This window comes from Pongo abelii, chromosome 3 (assembly GCF_028885655.2).
Source record: "Pongo abelii isolate AG06213 chromosome 3, NHGRI_mPonAbe1-v2.0_pri, whole genome shotgun sequence".
Lineage (NCBI taxonomy): Eukaryota > Metazoa > Chordata > Mammalia > Primates > Hominidae > Pongo > Pongo abelii.
Window position 1 is genome coordinate 142,578,520 of NC_071988.2, and position 13,966 is coordinate 142,592,485.

General features: G+C 38.8%; 1 protein-coding gene across 1 annotated transcript in view; it reads right to left on the reverse strand.

Annotated features, from left to right (window-relative positions):
• The window catches only part of NDNF (neuron derived neurotrophic factor), a 37,327-nt gene extending 23,597 nt beyond the window's left edge, over window positions 1-13,730 (reverse strand). The window contains exon 1 of the mRNA XM_002815100.5: window positions 13,501-13,730. The gene's annotated coding sequence lies outside the window, so the exon portion shown is untranslated. The remainder of the gene's footprint in view (window positions 1-13,500) is intronic.
• Between the last annotated feature and the right edge of the window lie 236 nt (window positions 13,731-13,966).

The following is a 13,966-nucleotide window of genomic DNA, read 5'->3' on the forward strand; positions in this document are numbered from 1 at the left end:
TACTCATGACATTTTGTGGGTGCATAACGAATAAATGAAAAAGAACATTCAAGTTGACTATTGTTGCTGGTGTACAGAATTTGTTTCGAGAGAATATAGGCTAAATAGCAAATAAAATATGAATGCTTTTGACAATTTTATGGGCGCTAAACTTATATATAACAGGTTATTGTGAGAAACCTAAGTAGTCTGGAAGCATATCTCTAATCTGTTGAAGGGGACATCATGGATATCCACTGGCATGGCTGCCATACAGTGATGGCATGTGCTGGATGGTCCAGGAGCCTGGTGTAATTTTTCTGTCTTTAAGAACACAAAAATGTCCTGATAAGAACAAAAATAGCATATTACTCAGGAGGGCCTCTTTCCTCTGAAATCATGTAAATTTTGGTTTGGTTAGCATCTATTCTGATCTGAGCACAGGAATGGCATAGACGGGTGCTTCTCAAATCTTTATATGCACAGAAATCGCTGTTTTCCCATTAAAATGCAGATTCAGGTTCAACAGGTCAGGGGTAAGTCCTGAGAATGGTCCTTTCTAACAGGCTCCCAGGAGATGTTGATGCTGACAGTTCATGGACTGCACTTGAATAGCCAGGTGATGGGTGGGTCTGTCTCTTCCAATCTCACGATTCTCATGTATTTTTATTTTGAAACTCCCAAACTATGAAGACTTATAATCTGGTAATAGCAGCAGTAGGATTTTCATCTCTAGGATTTTGATTGTTAGAACTTTCTGATCTTTAATTTTCACTGACTACCAAGTTTTAATATTTTAAACCTCTATTTAGGGAGAGGTATGAATGAAAGATATTGCCCATATCCTTTCTTTTTCTAAGAACTATTATTATATCCATACTATTTCAGTTTTCTCTTTTCTCTACCTTCTTTCTTTAGTTTTTTTTTATTTTTTTAGTTTTGAGACAGAGTCTTGCTCTGTCACCCAGGCTGGAGTGCAGTGGTGCAATTATGGCTCACTGCAGCTTTGACCTCCCAGGCTCCAGCAATCCTCCCACCTCAGCCACCTAAGTAGCTGTGACTACAGGCACGTGTCACCATGTCTAGCTAATTTTTTTAGTTTTGGTAGAGATGAGGTTTCGATTGGTTGCCCAGGCTGGTTTTGAACTCCTGGCCTCAAGCAATCCTCCTGCCTTGGCCTTCCAGAGTGTTGGGATTACAGGTGTGAGCCACCGTGCCCAGCCTACCTTTTTTACATTAAAAAAAAAAAAGTTTATTCCCCCAAGCAGTTTGTGTTTATCACAAAGCCCACTAATGGACCAGTGGACTATTTAGGAGATGGTGACAAGATTCAAAATTACACCAAAGTTTCTAGTTTGTTCATATACTTAATACAGTTTGCAAAAACACTACTAATAAATAAAATGAGATCAAGAAGAAACCATTTATTACTACTACAGAATAATAAATTGCATAGAGTAAAAAAAGTGATGCTTCATTCTGTGGGCCTAATCCCACATTTACCCAAATATCTGGTGGTCTGGAAGCTTCAACTCTCCCTCATCTTTACCCCCAAGGTCCCCAGCAGTTCTTTTGATGGGTCAGCACTAAAGCCTAAGTGTTTATACTATTAAAGGATGTGTGGTGGCCTCCAGTGCCAAAGCACAAGACATAACCAAAATAGTAATTTTAAAAAACTGTAATAAAGCTAACATAATCCATAGATAGATGAATGAGTAGATGTACCAGGGACCTTAAAGAGTTAAAAGGGTTAAACTTTTTCCATGCCCTGGAAATATTATTTCCAGAAAAAAGGGGAGAGCACATAAGTATGCAGTTAACTTGTTTTTGTAAAAGAAAGTAACTTAAAAGGAACAGTCTTCAAGTATGTATTTATTCTACCAGCCCTCTTATAAAATCCAAGGCCCCCCAAAACACACAAAAACACCTCTGGAAAGGTTAGAAAATATTCTCCAAAGACATTGGTTCCTAATAATTTAGTAATTTGAGAGCTTGTTTGGAGGTTCTGGCAGGGGAGCGCAGCTACTCATATACCATTGACCAAAGACCGGTCCTCCTTCATCGGGGATGGTCATCCTCTTTGGCGGAGTGCACAGCTTTGGGAGGGATGCACATGGAGCAGGAAGGGAGGAAGTGGACACATCCCTAGCCAGCCAGATCAGCTGAATCAACCCTGGCGATCAAAGGGGTGACAAATGTCGCAGCCAGATCGCCCTCACGTCCACAATCTCGCAATTTGGAGAAAGAATAGTTAACATATCATTTCCTTTTCTTTCTCTCTGTCTCTTCTCTCCTAGCTCATAGCTCAATGTCTCAGGTGACCTCTTCCCATGTCTGAGTTCCTCGTCAATTCAGGATTGAGTTTTCTTGCAAACACCTGAATTTATTTTTTGGTCTGTTCTTTACTCCCCCACCATCCCCCGGCCAACGATTATGTAATTTTTATTATTTATTCGTGTATTTATTCATTTATTCATGCATTTATTCATTTATTCAAGTTCTGAAACAGTTTAAAGGCTGCCAAAGCAAAATAGAAAAAGATCACTCAACTTAGAGTAAGATCTGAGTCACAGATCTAAGTTGAAGAGGTCCTGATTAAACCATGATCGGCTTTGGTACTTTGAGCCTCTTAATCCCCTTCAATCTCAATTACCTCATCTAAAAAATGGAGACAATTATTCCCAGGATTGTTATGAGATTAAATGAAATAATTGATATGAATATTCTTTAAAATTAAAAAGGTTCTATTTATCTTCAAATAGTGTAAGTCAGTTTCTCAAACTGGTTGCAACATTTTATTCGGCAGCAAAAAACACATCTTGACTTGCTCTTAAAACAGAGATATGTGAAGGAGTTTCAGCATCAGATTATTCCATCTTTATTTACCTGTCAGGTAAAAGATTAGGACCTTATTCAATTAGAGACCGATTAGAAGCACAGAGTTAAAAGGCCAAGATGTTAGATTTTAAAAAATAATCTCAAAAATAATTGTAAACTCTTAATACGCTTTTTGTTATCCTTCATACACCATATCTGAGGACATCAACATTGTTTAATAAACAAAACTGATCAACACTGGTTCAAAGGCGAGTGTGCTCGGGCTTTTTAGGCACTATATCTAGCAAAGGATTTAAGATGCACGTGTTGGGATCAGAGCACTGAGGATCAGGGTCAGTTCCTGGGATGTTCTGCATTATTATTTCTGGATTAAGAGATGATTAAAGAAAAGTACACTTTCAAAAGGCAAACAACACAGACAGATCCCACAGTCGTTTTCAATAGTTTATAGCAAATTGTGATGAAATAATACAAGCATGTAAACTTACAACAATTAGAGAGATGACAAACCACAAGTACTGATACAATATGGGAATTCAGATCCACAATTATGTAATCCTTTCCCCCCCAAGGAAGTAAGATATACAGTTAGGTGTGGTTTTTCTTCTCCTATTTTTTTTCTTTTCTTTTTTTTTTTTTTTTTTTTTTTTTAAGGGAAGCACTAAGGAAAAAGCTGCAGCTGGTGAGTGTCGCGGTCAACAACGTTCAGTGATCATTACACAAGATAGAGCCTGCCAAGAGAAAAAGAGGTCTCGAAACTGCCTGGTTGTTGTCATTGCTTTGTACGTGTGAATAAACTTTAAATGTGGAAAATGTTTTAAAAAATTATAGACTGAGTTTGGTGGCTGAAGTGTTGAGTGTATAAATACTTTCATTATCTGAATTTATTTTTCTTATTAAATTTTAAAGGGTTTTAAACTTTGGAATTTTTGGAGTATCTTTTTTCTATATGTTTATAGGCACTCTTGTTTTGCTGAAATGTACAATTTCATCCAATTTTCAAAAAATAATTTAAAAATAATTTTAAAAATCTTAGAACTGATCTAACTTCAACTCTTGCCTCTGAAGAATGCCACATAATTAACATTATAATGGAACAACTTGATAGGTAAATTATTAATTGCTACGAATTTCACAGAGGATTCTGCAGCTTATTGATTTTTCAGTGATTGCAGCTACCATAGTAATTGGAATATGTTTCAATATCATGGGTTATGTGTCTCTAATAAACTTTTGAGTTATTTTTCTAATCCCAAATTTTCTTATTGGGCTTTATTTACTGAAGAAAATATGTTTTATTATTTCCTTTTTCCGATAACTTGTCTCCAAGGTATGTGAAAGGCTTTGTCTATTACACATATGTGCACATAAACACACACACAGAGAGAGAGAGAGAGAGAGAGAGAGAGGAGAAATCAAACTCAACAAATAGCATATCTTAGAACATTGTAATACCCAGATTTGAATGACTGGGTTAGTAGGACTAATTAAAAGGAGGGCTGAAGAGAGAAAATTTGATTTCAAGAGATGATTTCAGGTTATAAGTAGACTTAATAAAGTAAACTGATAACCTAGTTTACCTTTTATGATTAGAGGAGAATCTAAGCAAATGGTGATTGGGGGTGTGGGGGGGCCAGGGGAGGTTTACATCAGAACCTACGCATATTCAGAGACTGACTTTCGACTTCACTTTCAATGATTTCCCCTATTAAAAAAGACTTTAACCTTCTGGAAGGAGAGATATGGGGATTATTTATCACTGTTAGCCCTTTGTGCCATTTGGAACTGGTGTTTTTTACTCTCAAAGGTAAGTTTTGTTTCTGTTTTACCTGAAATAATTATTTACAAGTGAAAGAGTTTAATCAGTTTCCCCTTTAAAAATTCCCTAAGAAGTTAACTATTACCAAAAACAAACAGTGAGTGCATAGACAGTCTACAATTATGGTCTTGTGGATTTAGGCTAAATAAGTGGTATTCTGAATAATCAAATTGTAAAAAACTTCTAAGCAAATTGTCCAAACAAATTAATTTGGCAACTAATCTCAGCTTAAGCTTTTAAACATTTTCATCAATTTTCCTTCTAAAACCAAAGAGTTACAACTTTATTTAAAAAGTTTATGTGAGTTTAGGTAAGTCAGATTTATCAGGAGTAGAAGGATAGAATATCTTCCTCACTGGGTTGCTGTGAGGGTTAAGGAAAGTGATGGATGTGGAAGCACCTTGTAAACAATCAAGGGTTATACAAAGATATATTATTATTATTAATAAATAGAATCATTTCCACTTCCATTGTGAAATTCAAAGCATGGAAACAACTTTAACATTAGTTAATAACTGACAACATTACTAAGAAAAAATATAATTTCAAAGAAAAACTTCAAAATATAACACAATATACATGAAAAATGTTGGATGGAACTTTTTAAACTCTCAGATTACTGATATTTTCAAAACATAATGGGGCACAATATGCATTTATACATAAAAGAGGAATTATGAAATACCTCTACAAATAACAGAATAATATTGAAAATAGTGACTAATTTGAGAGCTTTTTCAGCTTCTCGCTCAATTCTTTTCAACGCCTCTCACTCAGTAATGTGCGGTCTGAGGTCTGAGGTCTCCAAACCTCTTAGAATTGTGATTTTAAAAAAATGTGTATATTGAACCAGCCTTGCATCCCAGGGATGAAGCCCACTTGATCATGGTGGATAAGCTTTTTGATGTGCTGCTGGATTCTGTTTGCCAGTATTTTATTGAGGATTTTTGCATCAATGTTCATCAAGGATATTGGTCTAAAATTCTCTTTTTTTGTTGTGTCTCTGCCAGGCTTTGGTATCAGGATGATGCTGGCCTCATAAAATGAGTTAGGGAGGATTCCCTCTTTTTCTATTGATTGGAATAGTTTCAGAAGGAATGGTACCAGCTCCTCCTTGTACCTCTGGTAGAATTCGGCTGTGAATCCATCTGGACCTGGACTTTTTTTGGTTGGTAAGCTATTGATTATTGCAGCCATAAAAAATGATGAGTTCACGTCCTTTGTAGGGACATGGATGAAATTGGAAATCATCATTCTCAGTAAACTATCGCAAGAACAAAAAACCAAACACCGCATATTCTCACTCATAGGTGGGAATTGAACAATGAGAACACATGGACACAGGAAGGGGAACATCACACTCTGGGGACTGTTGTGGGGTGGGGGGAGGGGGGAGGGATAGCATTGGGAGATATACCTAATGCTAGATGACGGGTTGGTGGGTGCAGCGCACCAGCATGGCACATGTATACATATGTAACTTACCTGCACATTGCGCACATGTACCATAAAACCTAAAGTATAATAATAATAATAATAATAATAATAATAAAAGAAAAAAAAATAAAAAAAAATAAAATAAAAAAAAATAAAAAAAATAAAAAAATGTGTATGCATGTGCATGGGTTTGTGTGTGTGTCTGTATACACACATACATACTTATAATACATTAAAAAATACTTAAAAGCTCTCTACACTGGGATGAGCATCATAGATAATTACAGTAGATATAATTGTACATTTCAAATCTTTTTCTGGTTAATTTCAGGGGTGTTTTATAAACAGGGCTGATTATAATGTCATTATTATTATTATATTTTTAGAGATGGGGTCTCAGTATGTTGCCCAGGCTGGACTGCAGTGGCTATTCACAAGGGAGATCATTGTGTACTACAGCCTCAAACTCCTGGGCTCAAGTGGTCCTCCAGCCTCAGCCTCCTTAGCAGCTGGGACTATAACTGTGCCATTGCACCTAGCAGAATGTCATTATTTTTATCTTGCATTAATTTTGCTTCATACACGCTGTCACCTCTGCCGTTCTTTGTTGTTCCATGACCATCTGATATCCTGAGTAAGAGTGCTTTTGTTAATTTATATAGTATTAAGTAATATTCACAAAACTTGATTTCATTCTTTACAGATAAAAGTGACTATAAATAGATCTTCTGGTATTTCCTTCTTACACCATAATGAGGCAATCTTTGCCCCACAGTGAGGCAAAGAGGGCACCCCCTTTTAGAGACCTCTGCTTTACAAGGTTGACACTAACAGAAGCTGAATATCTGTTCAGTACGATTTTAGAGGCAATGGGCAACCTTCACTTCAATTGTTTAAAAGAATATCTTGTATCCTCCACTTTACTGTAATTAAAAGACAAGCTTTTAAATGCAAATATTCACTGGGCCTAACCTTGCAAAGATAATTTCAAATGTCCTTTTCTAATTCCTGGACAGCTTCTGATAGTGTCAACCTTGTAAAGCAGAGGTCTCTAAAAGGGGGTGTCCTCTTTGCTTCATTGTGGGGCACAAATTGCCCATTATGGTGTAAGAAGGAAATACCAAAAGATCTATTTATATTCACTTTTATGTGTAAAGAATGAAATACACACACACACATATATTTTACATATGTTTTATACATATATATGTATAAAATAATCCCTCTCTAAAATGTTGTCTTAAGTGATCTGGCTTTATCTAGTTATTAAAATATCTTTGTAAAATGTTAGCTGATATCAGTTTACCCATTTCCCATCGCAGAGATATTTTCATATTTATAGAGGACACTGAAAAATAAAATTAATTTAAAAGTTAAATATAAATTAATTAATGTAAAAGCTAAAAATAAAATTAATTTAAAAGTTAAAAAAAAAAGCATATTTTTTCAGGTAGTGTTTTGGTACCCTGAGAGGCCTTGGGAGCAGGGTGGCTTCCCTGGTACCTCTAAGGCCATCTCTCATGTAACCCATCTGTTAGTTCTATTAGTATGGTGAATCCTGCTGTTGCTATCATTAGAGTGTTAAATGTTTATCTCTCATTTAAGAGGCAGTTTTCTTTTTCCATAAAAAGTAACATATTTTCATAGCACCCAAAGAACTAACAATATCAGAGACTCAGGGAGGCACAGAGATAAACGACTGATGTTTTTCCCCAGTTTACTACGTGTCTTAGCTAGCGCTGGTGTTTCTGGTCTGTCCCACTGTTGGCAACAAATCTCTCTTCAATTACAGGATCCAGCAGTATATGTATTTCTAATATATAAATTATAACCATCTACACACCAGAAGTCACCATACACTTGTAACAGCTAAACTGGACAAAGTATTCCTAAATAAATCAATCAGGCCCTATTATACTAGTTTTTCTCTCTTAAATGTAGTATTTTCAAGTAAGTACCACAACACTACCCCTAACTGTCTGCCAACAGTTTGTTTGCCAGCTGCCAGGATAGGGCATTGTCTGTCTTGTATATACCAATGTGTTCATAGTTCCTACATTATAAATTTTAAAAACAGTCATGGTGATTTCAAAAACAAGATATCATATTTTACAGGTCTAATTATGAGTTCAGATTTTACTGCTTATTTTAGAAAATGTTAAATTTCAGTCTCCTATTTTATCTACAACTGTGTATATAAGAGCATTGCCTCAGAAGACAAGATATGGTGATTTTCAGTTATTGATAAAACACATATTTGAATATAGTCCATATTTTTGGCTATGTTTTTAGATTGTGGAATATATGTTCTCAGAGCACACAGCTGGAAGAAGAGGGTGTTTACCTTGATTTCCGCTTAGAGAGAAGAAACACTGACAGAAACTTGCACAGTCTCCATTTACTTCAGCTGGTCACCACTATTTGTGATATTAGCTGAAATCATTCCAATTAGAAAGCAAACATGCATGCATGTTGTGAATTGTTTTTATAATTTGTTTTTTATATTTAAAAGTCTCCATGCTGTGGAGGCAGTGTCTAAGAGTTCCACTCAAATGAGTTGATTCCCAATCACGTGTAATCATATTTTTATTGAGTACTCTCCAAACTTTATATAACCTAACCATTACTCCTAAAAAAGTTTTTCTTTTAACTATAAAAAGGACAGCAAATTATTTTAAAAAAAGAATTAAAAGAGACATTTGACAAATTATACATTTATACTACTACCTCTAGCCATATTTTTTTAAAGAAAAGATTCATTTCAGAGTTTTCATAAGTGAAGCTAAAAATAAATACTTCAGAGAAATATATAAAATATTAAATGTGTCATGTTCAAATTTGCTACAGAAAAAATTAACAAGTGAAAACCAAGACCTATTAACTAACTTACTAAAATAAATCAGTTTCCAAAGGATATGGAAATTATTGAAAGAATAACGACACATATCTTGAAAGTTTCTATACCTTTCTCATAAACTTGAGGTTTGTGGACTTTAAAGTGAAGTTTAAATCGAAGTTAACTCAATGAGTTCCTTGAAAAAAATTGGCATTGTAATAGGGCCAAATACCCAGCTGTTCTGTGGTCAAATTTGTCTCTTTATCCCAAAGTGAAAAATCTACAGACACATTTTGCTAGTTTGCTTTTATACCACCTTGATCTAATTTGTTACCCTTAATTTTTAAAATCAAAACAAGCCACAACTTTTTTTTATTGGGGGAATTAACATTATATATTACATGTTTTCCAAATATTTCAAAAGACTAAAATTCATGTGTTTGTTGGTTTGCAGTTTTTAGTAAAGTACCAGAAGGAAGGGGAAAGGTGTGGATATTGCTTCTTTGGGTTGTGTGTTTAGGAAGGAAGCAGCCAAGGATACACCTGCTTTTGGCACTGGCTTAGGCACTGGTACAGCAAATGCCAGGTGTCATCTCAGAAGAGGCAAGAAATACGTGAAATACACACAGCCAAGCAAACAGATTTACACTGAAATGGCGTGATTTTCAACAAAAATATAACTGAGTTTATGGTCAACACACCACCATATGATACAATAAAATACTAGCATTCTTGGTTTTCTGTCTCATACTACGTGATCATTTTTTAACAGCAGCAGCAAAGTATTTACTTTTTTTTCTAGGAGGAAATTAACATGGAGGCATGACTGCATGCATGCTGAGTGTCATGTAATGTTACATTTGTAATACAGTGGAAAAATACAGCAGAATTTATCCTAACTTCAGGGAATAAAATGCAAAGTATTTTAAAATAGAGTATTTAAATCCTGGAGGATTTGATTTTAAAATCAGCTTTCAAAGCAAAGATTTCATGTGGTTTACTATTTACTATCAACCCACGCTGTGGCTTCTATTAAATGATTATGAGCCCACAGGGGAAGAATAAATTGTGTTCTTTAGAATAATCATTCTAAAATAAACATTTAGAGGTTCTAGATATTATTTCAGGGTCAAATGAATTAGTTGAAGTATTTTGTTGGTTATATTGGGTATCCCTGCCTTTGACCCAATACAGATGACTATGAGACATACTTTCTTCCAAGTGATTAGCTGATGGTGACTGACTGGCAAGGTTCAGCTGCTACTATAGGTGTATGGGTCCCCAAAGCAAGACCTGACAAGAAGGCAGGGAGCAAAAAAGTGAGACAGAGAGAGAGAGAGAGCACTGCTTGGTCACTATCGACCACCTTATCATGGAGAAACTAAGGAAAGGAGATTAAAATAATTTTAATGAGCACATATGATGTGGAATTTACACTCTGTTCCTATGCTCTCGGTTGATTCAGTCATCATTATTCCATTTCCAATATCTACTAATCCATCATACCAAAATGATATGTCCTAACGACGACAACAAAAACACATTGTTTTAAAGTAAAAATTCTGACCTCTAGATAGGCTGAAGAGAACTGCTATAGAAATAAATATAGGAAAAGAAGAGATACACTTTATTTCTACTTTTCTCCCCTTCATGTCAAATAATTTGTTAAGAGTTTTAAAATACATTTTTTTCCCTTCCACAACAGAGTCTGGTCGATAAATCCAAGTGAGAAAACTAAAATCTGAAACAACAAGGTTCATGCAGCCAACTGGAAAAGTCTCTACATTAAGTTGACGACTGACCTACTATGGCTATTTCCAAGGTAGCATTCCATCGACCTGGTATTGGCAATGTTGTGACAATAGTCTTTACTCTTTAACATTCATACTTTACCACATGAATGTTAAACAGACCCAGGACAAATAAACTGAGGGTGGGGGCTTCGCTTATCCTTAGAAGGATATTTTTCAATTACATATTTTGTTACATCTTAAGAGATAAAAGCTGTATCTGCAAGTGATTAAAAGATGTTTTATATTCACGGTTTCATTTCTGCTGAAATAAATGCGTAATTTAAACCACACATAATTCATGGCAATTTAGGCCTATTACAGAGTTCTAGCTTCTTTTTTATGATAGTTACTAATTAAAACAGAGTGCTACTGCCACACTGAGCCTAAGTCTTTGACATACAGGTTTAATGAATAAAATGTCCTGACACAAAAATGAAAGCAATAATGCAGACAAGGCTGCAAGCTGTTATGTTTCAAGTGTGTGGTAAAGATTAAGGGCATTCACTGAAGTGACGAACTGTGCAAAGAAGGACCTTGTAATTTCTTTCTTTAAAGGAAGAAGTAAAGGAATTTTTAGAGAAATCTGAAATAGTACTAATTTCTCTAACTCCTAGGCCCCTCATTCCCAGTTGTCCCTCTCTCCCCTCCAAGAATTTAAACTCATAAGAGTCACTTCTGAGGAATAAATGATGGGGTATTTTAATATAATCCTGAATACAGAGGTTTAGATTGAAAATGGGAATTGGGACCATAATTAATTATGTTGCCAAGTTTTTTAAACTTTAAGAAGACAGATGGAGGCCAATGACATTTTATAAGAGTGCAACCTTCTAAAAGTTCATAGATTAAAACTGTAGTAAAACGACAGTATCTTTTTTTGACATTTGATTAATCCCATATGCAGAATGACTGAAGAATTAATACCGTTTTGGTGTTTTCACTTTCTGAAACCACTGTAATAAGAGACTGACATAAACTCAAACCCAAGTATAAACACAGTCTGAGCGAAGGTTGAGGCCTTATTATCACTCTTAACAAACAATAATGAATAATCATACCGATCGCCCTCACTACACTCTGCTTTATATACATATTCCCTCTCGGATCCATCCATCACTTCTTTCAAGATAATAAAACAATTCAATCCCATCAAATCCCCCGCAACCGCTCCCTCGGGAGGGATGTTTTATCTCTACTTCTGCGAGCCCAGGGAGGATTTTACTTGTTTGAAGGGGGCGGAGAATGGAGCGGGGTCCTATTTATTTCCATTGATGACTCCCCTGGTTCTCACAGGCGCTCAGGGACCGGGTGGGAGGAGGAAAGGAGGAGGTGTGGAGATTCCCTCCGTCAGAAAAGAAAAAGGGTTCAGGAAGCGAGGCAGGAGGAGGAGGGGTGGAGGGGGGAAAGAGAGGGTAGTGTGTTTGGGGAGAGCAGCAACTAAATGAAAAAATAAACGCTTCTTTGAGATTTAGCGGGATCGACAGATGAGAAGCAAATTTATCAACCCAACAAAGTTGCTAAAAAGAACTCTGTAAATAAATTTAAAGAAAAGAAGGAAAAAACATAACAACAACAACAAAACCCAGACATACACTCAGGTTCATTTCCCGCTCAAGGTCTTGGTTTTAGGGAGCAACCCGTACCCAAGAGCAAGAAATGGACAGCGCCCCGAAGGGGGCCAGGAGGGGAACCGCAACTTGGCCGGAGGGACAGCTCAGAGACAGCGTAGAGGTACCCGCGGCAAACTCCGAGGAGCTGGTGCGGGGCGGGTCCGGGGAAGTGCGGGGAGCTCTCACGCCTGGGCCTGGGATACGGTGCGGGAAAAAAGGGGAACCGAGAGCGCACAATGCAACGAAACCGCACCCCAAATTCAGCAGTTTGCAAAGTGCCTCCAAGAAAACAGCTGGGACCTGCAATCACTCGTTCGGACTCCTAGGTTGTCGGGGCCGCGGCGACTCCGCTCAGTTAGAAAGGTAACGCGGTGAGAGCGAACCCCAACTCACGCACAGACAGGACGAGGGCACGAAGCCGAGTCTCCCGGCTGGGGCCGGAGGGGGCGTCACCTCGGTGGCCGCTCTGCTCTCCGGAAGAAAGTATGAGCCGGTCCCAGGCCACCTCGCTCAGCCCGAGGAAGTTTCTATAACGATGCTTGCCTACCACGCAGAGGACAAATGAGGAGCCAGAGCGGTTGGGGGTCGGGCCAACCGAACTCCCGGCCCCGGCTGCGCAGCTCCCAGACGCCCACCAAGAACTCGTGCGCTGCCCGGACCTCTAGCTTTTCGCCCTACACGCAAACGCCCTCTGCAAAACCCCAGTCCCGCAGACTTTCTCTAGCGGCGGGCGGAGGGCATGAACCTGGAGAGGGAGGCAACAGCCCTCTTGGCAGGCGGGCAAAGTAAGTGTCCACGCTAAGTCCGGGATAAAGGCTCCGCGGCTCCCCGGACCCCACCGCACCCCGAGCTTCCCGGTCCCAGGTCTTCCCCGCCCTTGCGCTGTCTGTCCATCTCCTCACATCTCTCCGGGCCGCCCAGTTCGAAAGCAGCTAAATTAAAAACAAACAAACAACAACAAAAAACAAAAACAAAAAACGAGGGAAACCTGCTCCTGCCCCTCATGCCCTCAGCTCCTACGGATAGGGCGCCCTTAAGAAGCTTCTTGGGCCCTGACAATTTGGGGGCGCGTGCCTCGAGCCCCCATCTCGGATGACCCTTCGGGCGTGAACGCTCCTTGTGCTAGGTCTCGGGGTGGCAGGCTAAGGCGTCGGGGCTCTGGGGCATTGCTTTCCTCTCCCCACTTACCTTAAAAAGATCTGTTTGTTTTTCGTAGGGAAAAGAGGAAAAATCCCTCCCCGAGGTGTGGTGTACGAAATAGTCCACGTCCCCGGACCCTGCCAAGATGCTAAGCACCAATATCCAGGAACAAGAAGCCTGGAGGGCGGGGACCGAGGCAGATAAAAGAGAAAAATTCAATCCGCTGAAGTGTCCCAACTTTGCGGTCGGCACAGCAAACTTCAAAGGCGGGCGAGGGCGGGCGGCGCGCGGCCGCCGAAGTTGCTGCGAAGTGGAGTAGGGAGCCGCGCGGGGCTGGGGAATCCCGGGGCAGCGCCGGAAAGCGGCGGGAGGTCCTTTTAAACTGCAGGGAGCATGCGGGGGCTGGGCGGCGGGAGGATGCCGCAGCGACCCGCGGGGCTGGCGCGGGCTTCGCGGGCGGCCGCGAGTCGCACAGGCGCCTGGCTGGAGCGCCGCGAGGGGTGCGGGGAGAGCC